This window comes from Electrona antarctica (assembly GCF_951216825.1).
Source record: "Electrona antarctica genome assembly, contig: scaffold_25, whole genome shotgun sequence".
Classification (NCBI taxonomy): Eukaryota; Metazoa; Chordata; class Actinopteri; order Myctophiformes; family Myctophidae; genus Electrona; species Electrona antarctica.
The window spans coordinates 12,568,152-12,581,514 of NW_027637034.1; positions in this window are offsets into that span (position 1 = coordinate 12,568,152).

Genomic DNA, 13,363 nt, shown 5'->3' on the forward strand with positions numbered 1-13,363 from the left:
TTAACTTGGAGAAAGAGTTGTTTGTGTATAAAAGTGATTAGGTTGTCAATGAATTATATATCATGTGCATTATTTGAGTGCTCCGCCCCTTTTATTATGGGATCTGCAAGTGTCTATTTTTATCCAATCGGTTTGGCAGAATGATACAAGATGGCGATAAAGCTTTATGAATCATATGTTGACTGTATTTTAATTAGAGATGTCCCGATACTGTATCTGTATTGGAAAAGTATCTGTATCGGCCCTTATTTGTCATATTATATCGGTTCATATCGGTACCGGCGAATAGGCCTATGCCAGTCTAACCACCGATCCCATACAGGGGTAAGGGTTTGACACTATGGCAGGTAAATAAAATGTTGGGGCATGTGGAGTTTGCTTTCAAGTTGCCCAAACTGCAAGTGCACATTTGAGTGAGGAATCTGCTATAAGCACAACACGAGATATATAGCTAGATACAATTTACAATTTAGGCATTTAGCAGACGCTCTAGCTATCAACACAACACAAGATCACTATACACACTACCACACCACACTGGTATCGGTATTTGGTATCGGTATCGAAATTGTGGTATCTGGATCGGATCAGGAACAAAAAAGGTGTATCGGGATATCCCTAATTTTAATATACATGTATCCTAATTAATGTGCCATGGAGTTATCTATTTGTTTTAATGGGTTAAATAGTTAGTTGTGTGTGCCAGTGTTGCTCGTCAAAAAAATAATCGGTCTACAAACTCACAACGTGTTTCCATGCAATGCGTTTGGAGCATGTAGAGCTGCTATTTTTGACAAAACCGAGTTTAAATCAGGTATCAAACAGTAAATGCTGCTGACTGTCTGTGGGATATATATATATATGTGTGTGTATTTCATAGCCCTCATGGAATAACAGGCTTCACTGTATGCCACTCATAAATTAGCTTGGAAGCATAAGAGCCTCTGAAAGAGACTATTTCTAGGAGAGAAGAAACGTTGCAAGTATAAATGGTGCCACACAAGGCAGACATCTGAGAGGATCAGGGTTGAATATGATTATTTTAACTCCCTTTGGCAGAGTTTTATTGCGTTAGATCAGAGAGGAAAGTGCTCAATAGGGATCAAACTGACGGAAAACTGACAGCTTTGACACATTTCCAGTCGAAGCAATTTCCAAAGTGTTCCCTTCAGCTACCCATATTAATCTGAAAGAAGGAAGAAGAATAGAGAATAAGAAGAGAATGCCATAACATAATTGTGTTTTATTGCGGCGCAATCTTCACAGAGGCCTGGAGGAAATGCAAGCTCTTTTGTCTTGAAAGGATTCCTCTGGCAGCAGACTATATGGGCATGCATTTTAAGTACAGCAAAATAAAGTCAAAGACTGATAGACTGACTCTATTGTCTACTGTACTTTTTCCTTCTTTTTTGTGAGCAAAATCTACCTATGCCCCTCTGCGACTTTTGATGGCGTCTGGCTATAACCGGTTAAACCAGTTTAAATTAATATATAATTCATTCACAGATGATGCACGCTCATGGGCTTCTTTTCGTTGTGTTTGTAGAAAATGAAAAACCAAAACTTATTGCAATTTTTTTTTCATGTCTTTTTTCCGAAAAACAAAACAAACAAACAAACATAAAAGAAAATGTTACTGTATCAGTGGTGCTCAAACTGAAGGGTCCCCAAAAATTGGATTTGGCAATCTCAAAACATTTTGTTCCAGGGACAGGCAAATATTTGTTAAATATATATTCAAAGATTTGCACATTAAAAAATTAAAAAATATCTCCAAGCTCACAGGCTTGTAGATCTGCTATTTTTGAACAGCCAAATAAATCTAAAATGGCTTTCCCAGTTTTAATGGGTTAAGAAATCCATACTTTTCTTGTTTTTGTTTTTCCCATTTCTCTGAACATTGAAAGTGAAACCCTTGACAGCTCGGAACGCCTGTTTGTTGTTCTGTGGTCTTTGAACGTGTAGACTTGGCAGCCGTTTGCTTTTTTCACTTTGCTGTTGCAATCCTCTGTTTTGTTCTTTTTGCTGGTGGTGGGGATTACGTTTCCTTGCTTCTGTGGCCTTGAATTACAATTCCTTTCTCTTGTACAGCTGTTTTCTCTGTTGGCTCTGTGGGAAATGGAAGGGAGGTGGAGACCATGTAAAGACAATAATAAATCCTTAAATATACTGGGCAACCAGGGACCGCTTTGATGTGTTTCACAGGCGCAGTGTGAATGACGTTATGCGTAACAATAATATTGGAGATGGATGTAGAGCAGTGTTTTTCCAGCCGTGGTCCGGGGACCACCAGTGGTCCTTGAGGGGGTTCCAGCTTGGTCCCCAGCTAAATTGAGAGTTGGTAACCAAATGGACTTTTATTAGATCTTTAACCTTTGAGAGTTTAAAATGAAACCGAATAGACCCATCCATTCGGTTTCATTTTACACTCTCAAGAGTTAAATTATTGTTACAAATCAGCATTACTTGATTTACGAGAAGTCTACATATTAGAAAAAGTAGAAGAATTGTTATTTTGAGTTGATCAAAATAACAAATCTTCTACTTTTTTTGCCTGTTATCTCTCCTATTGTGCCACATCAATACAGTGTGGAATGGTTTTGGGCCTGAGATACTAACACTGCAAAAAGCATGGAACACTGTGCAAAAAATAATGGAATACGGATGTGTATATTACAGGAAACTCACGTTAAACTTTCCAACAAACTCCGGTAAACTCCCGAATTGTACCATCACACCTTTATATTACAGCATATTACTGTATAGGCTATGACTGCTAAACTTGAGGTTTACGGGCAAATCTAGTGCCAAAAATTGCCCATTAACTCCTCTTTTCACGCAGTGTAAATGTCATCAATGGTGTCTGTGGCAGCAATTCCATAGTAATTATCCATAATGTAAAAATGATGGATTAGGGGTCAAGACGCATCGGCCGGTCAGAATAAATTATGGACTTAGACTGTTATTCGTCTCAACTGCTCAAATAATGGGCCTTGATTTGAAAAGGCAATGGTGGAAGCATACTCACATCATGTTTTACTTAAGTTAAAAAGTATCAATACTGAACTGTGGAAATTATGTTACTAGTAAAAGTCAGACATTCTAAATTTACTTGAATAAAAGTACAAAAGTATTGGGATCAAAATGTAGAACCAAAAGTAGAAGTACTCATTGTGCAGAATGTCCAGTTTTCACGAGGTTTCAAATGAATAAAATGCATACAAATAGTTTTGAAAATAGTAGATCTACTACAAAGCTCACAACATGTCGCATCCCAAAGCATTGTGAACTTGTCTATTTTCATATTGCCAAACTGTACATTTGGTTGTTTAATAATAATCAAAATCTACAAAGTAACTTTTTCAAATAATTGTAGTGGACTAAAAGTACAATATTATTTTGTCTCTGATGTATTGAAAGCATAAAAGATCCTTGCACTGTACATGCACTTACTGATTACAGTACAACACCCTTTTTACTATGACATGTTATTTGTAAACAATAATATTGGATATTGATGTAGCGTATAGGCCTAACATGATTATAGTATGTGTATTGTGTACCGTACCTTGTGATTAGATATAACATCTCATTAACTGTAACCTGCATTACTGTCATGTTCATACCAGACAATATGCAGGGAAGTATTTTCTACATACATAATGCAGACGTCTTAATATTCCCACAATGGCTGCAGCAGTAGAGACGTGCCCATGTTATTGGACACGGATGACAGCAGCCTAACTACCCGTGCTTTAGTGGTTATATAATTACACGCGTGGCAAGTGTGCAAGTCGAGTCAATAATTAAAACAGACCTGCCAGGCGAATCTAAAGCATGTGTCGCAGTACATGTCTGTGACTGTATGTGAGCACTTTGCGGGTGTCAAACATGTCTTAACCGGACAAGGATTATGGAGATAGCATGCTGTGTGTGTGTGCGTGCGCGTGCGCGTCTCATCGCCTCCTCCATGACTCAATCACGTCATTACTCATTTTGTTCTTGAGCCTTTATTTCTGTAACGAACTGCCCGGCTGGTGCTTGGCAGGGACTCTCAAACATGACTCTCCTTCCGTGCACATTATACTCATTGAAAACCACTACTGTAGTGTAGTCTGCTAAATTGCAGTGGTGGGCAGTAACTAAGTACATTTACTCACAACAAGCCAGTACCTGCACTGTCTGGCTGACTTTTAAGCGCCTCGCGTTGCGTCCTGATAGAGCATCAGATCACTCAATGGATTTAGTCGAAAATAAATACATGACAGCCTGCTGCGTTAACACTTAAATCCTTCATTATGTCCAAAACGTGTGACACTGTAGTATGATCAAGTAGCGTGTTAATTTACTTAATTGAGGGATTTCTTTTTTCTTCTCGCAGAATCATTTACGTATGTGTTTTACCGTTTATTTAAACAAAAAATATAATAATTATTAAAGAGATAGAGTTCTAGGTTCACAGGATATTTAACATCACCATGGTGCATCGGCAAGAATGCATACAAAGCGTTCCATCAAAGCCTTTATTGTTCCGTTGCACACATGAGCATTTGGTTTATGAGCAAGGAGTTGGTGAGGCTTCACGTTATGGTTTTTTACTATAAAAGACAGAGAAACATAATTACAAGTCAACATTATATACACATCACATTTATACAGACAATAGACAATTAGGCCTAATGCAAACTTGGTACTCAAGGTGTGGGTGGGTAGCTACCACTAAATACATTAAAGAGTACAAAGCAAACTTATAATACAAACAACATTTCAATGAACTCTAGGTTAAATACTGCATTTCCATGAATACTAAACAAGTAAAATAATGTGCACTGCGCATTACACACCATCTTCTCCATAAGGTTTCAAAGCAAACAGCTGAGATCTAATATCACAATAACCAATAAATACAGCATACAAAGCATGAACTGAACTCACTTCATTGACGCATAATGGTCTGCTTCTGAGACTCCAGAGTCCAGACCAGGACAGAGAGATTCCAAGGTGGAGCTCATGCTGCTGCTGCTGCCAAACAATAACTGTAGGGACAGGCACTCAAGCAGTATATATAGCAGGCCCCCCGCCCCCCCCCTTTTTTCCCCTCACTGTATATATTTATTTTCCCTTTTTACCTCCTTTTTGATGAATTCCTGTTCTGTCTATAGAAGTGTCTATTTGTACGTCTCTAAATGTTTTGATGATTTGAACATGGTGGACCCTATTGGAAACAAGTGTAATGCTTAATTGGGTCGTCCACTCACAGTTAACAGCCTTTGTATTGAGCTTGTGCTTGAAATGTACTGTAATTCTGCAAACTGTTAATAAATTCTTCAATCAATCAATCAAAATTGAGGTGTGAGTGAGCACATGTGTGATTAGGGATTGGTAGGGAGTGACGGCAGGAAATGGGTGGATCCAATCCATGAGTAGGCCAGAGGGAGGGTTGCTGTTGAGAACTAGGATGACTCTTTTCTACAATAATAATAACACATCAAGTTATAATGGAGATGAGCGTTCCGCCAAAACAGCAACCCTGGTCAACTACAAGCTCACTCCACATTGCCATGCATTGTGTGCTTGTAGATCTGCAATTTTCGCTGAATGCTTGCCCGGTAAAAAGCATCTTGCATGGCAGGCAGACCACGCCCTCAAGCAGCTGGAATAAGAGGCTGAGTCATGTTAAACCTGTGATTCAAGTTTCTTTTTTAGGACAAAAAAATATATATCAAAACCCTTGAGATATGTACCATCTCGTTTTCGAGGTGGTCCCTGTTATAATATTAGCCCATGCACAGTACATCTTAGTCTATGCACTTGTATTTCCCTGCACGGTGTTGTCTTATGTCTGTTGGTATTTGTGAAAAAAGAATTGAATGCACTCATGTTATGTCAAAGCAAATTCCTATGTGTGTATACACAAATGGCAAATAAAGGTATCTGAATCTGAATCTGAACTTGAGATACAGTGTACTTGATATGTATTGTGTACTGCCTGTACTGTAGCATACTTTATAGATAGGCTACGAGAGACATCTCAGCGGCAGCAAGGTCAGCCTTGCTGCAGTAGGCACGTTATTCTGTCTCATATCTTATTGTCACTATATATGTTCCCGTTTGTGTAATAAACTTTGTGGACCTTTAGCGTGATACTGTCTCGTGTCGCGTTATTGTTCTCCCGGGCCCGCCGCCGCAGTCGCCGTACCGAAGGAATACTTCAACCGGATTATCACACACCACCCAGCCTGCACACACTACCTGTCTGTCAGAACCAGACGAGGGTCCAGTACTTAGAGATTACAACAGTCCCAACATAGATGATACAGTCACAATTAAATACTGCACATGTAAACCGTAGACAAAACACATTACATATACACAGCATGCATGGACAAAACACTAAACATTGCAAACCTTGAAAACATCACAACCTGATTACAGCAAAAAATCCAATATAACACATTTTGAAAATACTACACGTTCGATACAGTGAGTGGAAAAAGTAATACGTAATAAGTAATACAAATAATGAAATAAAATAAAATAATCACAGTTAATTTACTAATACACCATTATTTTGCTATTGTAATGGGTGTAACGTCAACTCTGACGGAGAAAAACAACACATACCTCCCCTCAGTGAGTCCAGCATAAACTGAGAAGGAGGCGCAGCTGTATAACGTCATTAGGGACTTAAAGCAACGACTGTTTCAGGACGGCAACACTATGCGGAAGTACGGCGGCTATGACACCGTCGCCGTAGCTGTCAAAATCGTTAAGCAAACAGCCGTCGTCGACGGCGACATTGGTTCCCATGGTGACGCATCTATGCAGCATGTGTCAAACATAAACACCCCGTCGCGCGTCAGCTAACTTGCCGATATTGCTTAATTCTTACATGCGCTGGACATGATCAGCAGTGGAAAGAGGAAGGTGTTGGAGCAATCTGTGTTATTCTAAAACCGTTTTAATAAACATGGTTAATATGACATAAGGTATTAGTGTTATTTCTTCATTCAGAGCATGCCAACACATTACACAGCATAAGAGAGGTGATGGAGCAATCGGTGTAAATGTATGACAGCTATAATTTCAATAAACATGGTTATGACATGGCGTTGTAGACACTACGTGTAAGTGTAGTAGTAGAAAGGACTGCGACGGAGAGCAGGTTTATGTATCGAGCACTGATCCATTTCCGTATCCGTCGTTGCTTAAAGTCGCTAAATTAACTCTCGGCTGCAGTGAAGTCTTAAAGTGACAGTACAGGTATTGGAATGGAACAACATTGACTGAAAGTAATAAAGATTTGGTGGGATTTCAACATGAAAATAAACTACAATTGTAACCTTGTTACATTCACCCCTCCTGAAATCCACCAACATCCTGACTGAAAGTCTGTCCAAAAAGTTTCAAGAGGACAAGTCTATGACCGACACTAACTGGCAAAAGTGAAAAGAAAGACCTAGTCTTCCCCAACAACTTAGAAGTTACCTCATGTACAAGGTTCAGGAAATAAGGAGATTGAACCCCATAGTCAGAACCACGTCTCGGAAGGGAAAGGCCGTGAGCCGGCAGACGATGTTTTCACGAATTACAATGATGGTACAATGGTAGCCAATGGCTACGACGGTCAACTTAAGAGAGGGAAACGAGCCTTGGCGCTGGTCAGAGACGCGGTGAACGCGGGAATCCTGTACGAGTTTGGAGGAGCTGGAGGAAAGGTGCAGCTCTGCATAATAACTGATGATGTCTTTCTTGAATTGCCCTAGGATCGGGTGACCCCGATAGCCAGGGCAGCACCCAGCCCTGACCTTCCCTAAACCCGCCCAAAACCCCCCAGAACAGCCAGGGCAGCACCCAGCCCTGACAACCCCCCCAAAACCACCACAAAACGGACCCCAAAACCTCCCCAAACCCCCCGCCCCCCAAAAATAATTACACCGACAGCCAGGGTAGCACCTGACCCCCTCCCCCCAAAAAAACTCCTCAAACCATTGTAACGGGTGTGCTCTGCCAGTTTGTCTAGTTGGCTGCACATCCGCTAACCCTCTGCGTTGTGTTGTGTTGGTGGACAGAAAGGAAGGGACCACACGCTGCTGCTGATGATTCTTTACTGGTTGTTGTACGTCTGTACGTCAGAAAATAAATGGATAATATGCAGTGAATATGCAGCCATATACAGGGTTCAGCAACAGACCCTCCCCTCAGTGAGTCCAGCATAAACTGACAATATACATTTTACATGTAGGGGAGAACGGGGTAAGATGAGCCAGCGGGTAAGTTGAACCACGCCCTTTATCTAGAAAACTGTGTTGCCATGTGACCTTAAATCTAGTAAGCATCCATTATTTACACCTGGCTGTGAAGTTGGGAAGCACATGGGGAAAGTAGAAAACATTATTTTACACAAAAAACTGTTTTGTCTGTCAAAGTAAAATTTCGACATATCATGTAAAATGACTGTTACACGTTGATGATTTGCCAATGGATAGAACCATGTGAATCATTTAACAATTCAATTGTCTGAAGTAGCTTATTCTAGTCATTGTTTTCTAAAATGGTGGCTATGGGTAAGATGAGCCAATGTCCGGGGGTAAATTGAGTCAATGGGAATCACTATTCACATGTTTTTATTAAGTCTTTGCTACTCAAATTATACTGAATGACCTTTAATTTGCATGTACATACTCATTTAAGAGAAGTTCTGAATAACAAACTTTATTTAAATGTCTTAATATTGTTTAAATAATAAATAAACAAATAAATAAGACTATTTGCAAAAGGGAAAACTGTTATTATATTATTATTTATAAGTGAATACATTATCTGTTCAAGTTTAAGCTTTTAACATTAAAATATCATGTGGTTCGACTTGCCCTTCGACTTGGATCAACTTACCCCTTAACTGGGGCAAATTGAGCCACATTTTTAAATGTCATATTTTCATGGCCCTTTGTCATAGATGCTTACTCATCATTTCAATTGATAGAAGACATCCTGAAATATGGGTAGATCATTAGATTTTACTGCCATTTTGCCTTGCTTCCAGGACAACTTAAGGAAAAAGTGGTTCATCTTACCCCGTTCTTCCCTACATTATGTATCATCACTATTATTCACAGCAAAAGTGTGTTTCAATGACAATACAATTCACTAGTTGGAATGAACACACATTGTGGAAGGTTTAAAGATTTTATTGAATGAATGAATGATGAGGGAGCGGGGCGCGGGTTCCGGGGGGTCGCCGACCCTGGAGTCTTTGGGGAGGGTGTCGTGTGGCGGTCAGCCTGCGGTACACGTGGAGACTGATCCCCCCCGTGGGAACTGCGAGGAAGGGAGGAGGTGAGGAGAGAGGGAGGAGGAGATGGAGCAGTGGAGATGCTGCTGGTCCTGAGGTGGTGATGGGGATGGAGGTGGGATACGAAAAGCATAGAGGATGCTGGGTTGTATTGGGCGGCTATAAGTAGGCTCAGGTAGATTGGCGTGTGGGGCGGAGATTGGCGTGAAGGTATGGTCAAGGTGTGTTCCTCCGCCTCCTGAACATCTGTTGTTCCAACTCCATTTCACTAGTTGGAATGAACACACATTGTGGAAGGTTTAAAGATTTTATTGAATGAATGAATGAATGATGAGGGAGTGGGGCGCGGGTTCCGGGGGGTCGCCGACCCTGGAGTCTTTGGGGAGGGGGTCGTGTGGCGGTCAGCCTGCGGTACACGTGGAGACTGATCCCCAAAAAGGAAGACTGGGGCGACCACTAGACCAGGGAGTTGTGGGCCTGTTTGATGTCGTGGAGGGAGGAGCGGATGTAGGTCAGGTAGGCTTGGGAGGACCATCTGCCGAGCAGGCGGACGGTGTGGTCCTGGAGGCCTCGGCTGGCGGCGGTGGAGGCGGCGCCAATGCGGAAGGAGTGACCGGAGAAGTTTTCCGATGGGTAGCCTGAGGTGGTGAGGATCTGGCGGAGGTGGAGGAGGAACCAGCCGCGTGTGGCGACGGTCCCGTGTTCGTTGGTGAAGAGGGGGTCCTGGGGGAGAGCGTGCTGGGATTGTCTGAGGCGGATGTGGTTGACCAGGGATTCGAAAGGACTGGTGGGGGAGTTGATGCGGAAGAGGTAGATGGGGATTGGGCGATGCTGGGAGGACTTGCTTTGTTTCAGGGTGAAGACCAACGTGTCGCGGTCGTGGGAGGTTATGTCGGAGAGGCAGGGGTGGATTGTGGGGTCGAAGTTCTGGTTGGCGGCCGTGAACTCCGAACAGCGGAGGAAGCCGTAGAAGGCCAGGAGGAACATGGATTTGAGTGTGGAGTTGAGGGTTTGATTGGCGTAGCCGGACCGGATGGTGTGAATGCAGGATGCCAAGATATCTATGGTGAGGGGGAGGCGTCGGGGAGGAAGCCGCGGTTCGCCGCGCTGCAAGCCTTTGAGTTGGAGGATGATTTGGGGGTGCTGGGTGAATGGATGGGGCGAACCGGTCAGGAGTTTAGTGAAGAAGTTGATCCCGCAAAGGTAGACTCTGATCGTGGAGGAGTGGGTGGAGAGGGTGGAGGCGCTGAAGCTGATGTAGGCGGAGAGGGTGAGGAGATCGAGTGAAGGGAAGGGGAGGTGGTGGCGGAGGTGAAAGGACTGGAAGTTGGTCCACGCTGTCCGGTATGATGAGAGGGTGGAGTCGGCTACGCTCTGCAGGACGGAGCGCTGGGACTGGAGAATGAGGTGGAAGAGGGGGTGTTCTAGGGGAAGATGATGTCTGAAAACGGAGGGACCGGGACAGGCAGAGGATCGGAGTGTGGGGCCAAGGTCTTGAATTTCTGAAAAAGAAAGCGGGAAAGGGAGTCAGCGATGGCGTTGTGGTGGCCGGGGATGTGGGCGGCACGGAGGAGGAACTGGTGGGTGACGGAGAGCCAGGTTAGGCGGCGCAGGAGGGACATGACGGGGAGTGAGGAGCAGCAGCCTTTGTTGACTATGTGGACCACGGCCATATTGTCTGTGTGGATGAGGATGCTCTTGCTGGTCCACTGGGAGCCCCACAGGGCTGCGGCGATGACGACGGGATAGAGTTCATATAGAGTGGAGGATTGGGAATGGTCTGGGTCGAGGAGGTGGAGTTCGTCGGGCCAGGGGGAGTGAGGCGGAGTGACGACCAGGAAGTCATCTAGCAGATGAGTGACGTAGGGGAGGTGGTGGTTGTTGCCGAAGGTGAGGCGGACGGCAAAGTAGTAGTGTTCCTGCCAGAGAACCCCAAAAAGGTGCCAACAGTCGGGGTGAAGGGGGAGGCATACTGCATGGAGAAGGGGGGGCTGGGGATGAGGCTGTTGATGCTGGGGGTGGAGGTGCCGTGGGGGGAGGAGAGGTCTAGGATGATCCTCTTTTAAACTGTACGAGTTTGGAGGAGCTGGAAAAATTGGTGTCCCTTATTAAAAATTGGTGTCCCTTATTTGAAAATCTAATTGGCTCATTTCCGGTCAAACCCCCCCAATTTCAGGTCTAAATTACGTTAATCAATTACATTAAATTAAACAACACACTACAATCTTTTGGCTTCCAGCGACCCCACATTGTTTCTTCAGGAACAATATTTCTAGTTGTAATATTGTAATTGTAATATAATATTATATAATTAATATCAAATACTACCTGACCTGTATTGACATGTAGGCCTATGAGCTGTTTGAGAGTGTAAAAGTGCTATATAGTATGCATTATTTGTATTATGAATAAATATTAGTCATTACATCTACTTGCATTATAATATGATTTAGTTGATCTTAATGGTTTAAAAATATGTGTATCAGTGTTGGGGTACTTCATTACATTGACCATGTAGCAGTATGAAATTGACAAAAAACAAAATCTAAATGTTAGTAAAGGTATGATTTGGAAAGTATACATGACTTGAATGAATCTGCAGTCTGCACTGACCTAAAACTTTGCTCTACACCTTCCAACGTATAGTTCATGCCATAAGGTTTTATAGGTTTAACAAACAGCATACAAAATATTAAGTCTTAAATGTCAAATGTTCAAATCATAAACTTTACCTTTTTTCAGACCATTTTACAAAGCATACAGGCTTCTCAGTACCCACTCTTCTGGTTTAAATTCACATTTACAGTTACTCACTCAAGGACCCCTGGGGGTCCAGTGGTTCCCAAAATGGGGTCCGGGGACCCCCAGGGGTCCTTGAGTGAGTTCCAGGGGGTCTCCAGCTAAATGATAGTTTGGAACCAAATGGACCCTTATGGGTCTGTAACTCTGAGAGTGCAGGTCCATTTGGTTCCATTTGTAAAATTAACATAAATTTAACAATATAAATTGGGGGTCCCAGAGGTAGAAATGCCATTAAATGCATGACAAACTGGGGGTCCTTGAAATTAAACGGGTTGAGAATCACTGCTAGAGCCTTAACAATCTTCTCTTATGGGGGTCCATTATGTTTTCAAATGGGGGTCCGCAGGTTCATTAGTGTCAATTTGGGGGCCCTTGACATGAAAACGTTTGGGAACCACTAGAGTTGCTTGATGAACAAGGAACTGTGTCCCTGTCAGGGCTAACTGGCACATGACAGCACAGTCCTTTGCAATTTGCAACTCTAGATTTATTATAATGATATGAAGTGACTTGCCATAAAGCATCCGTTGACTCCCCATTCATCCAATTTGCATCTGCTTGTATTAAAAGACATTAAACTCACCAACATTGCAGCTGTAGGGAAAGCTTGAATATCCACTTTCAAACTGCAAAGCTTTTGTTTCATAAAAATCCACCGAATCTTTTTCCCACTCAGCTCTGCACTTAGTTTTTCTTCTTTTTTAGTTCTATCTCACTACTAGAACTTTCTGACTCTGAGGTAGATAAGATTTTTAGCTGTCAACAGCATCCATTTGTTTTTTCAATGTTGTGGACCTGTCGGAGCGTGGTGAAATAGATACTACAGGTCAAATAGACTACATAGTGATTGGCTCTGCTGCATGCCTATGAAGAGTACTGACCAATGAGCTGTGCCTAGCGCCTTTCTAGACACCAGGTTCCATGTCTTCCTCCTGTTCCCATAGCTCAGATAGCTGCCCCTTCTGCATGTGATGATGCAGGGATGTCTCATGTGTGAATATAGAGTCTGTACAAATACACTTTTGTGACATTTATAGGAGACATGTGTTTCTAATGTTACAGGGTCTGTTGCTGAACCCTGTATATGGCTTAGGGTTGCCAACCCTAAGCCAAGTACAGTAAAATACGGGATCATACCTTATTTGGCAACTAAAAGACCTGTCCCGTAATGAACCGATACGGGACGCACTTAATCCCGTATTTTGGGGTTGTGGAAGAATGACAGTGCGTTATGGTGATTCTCAGTCACTCACATGCGGGCACACA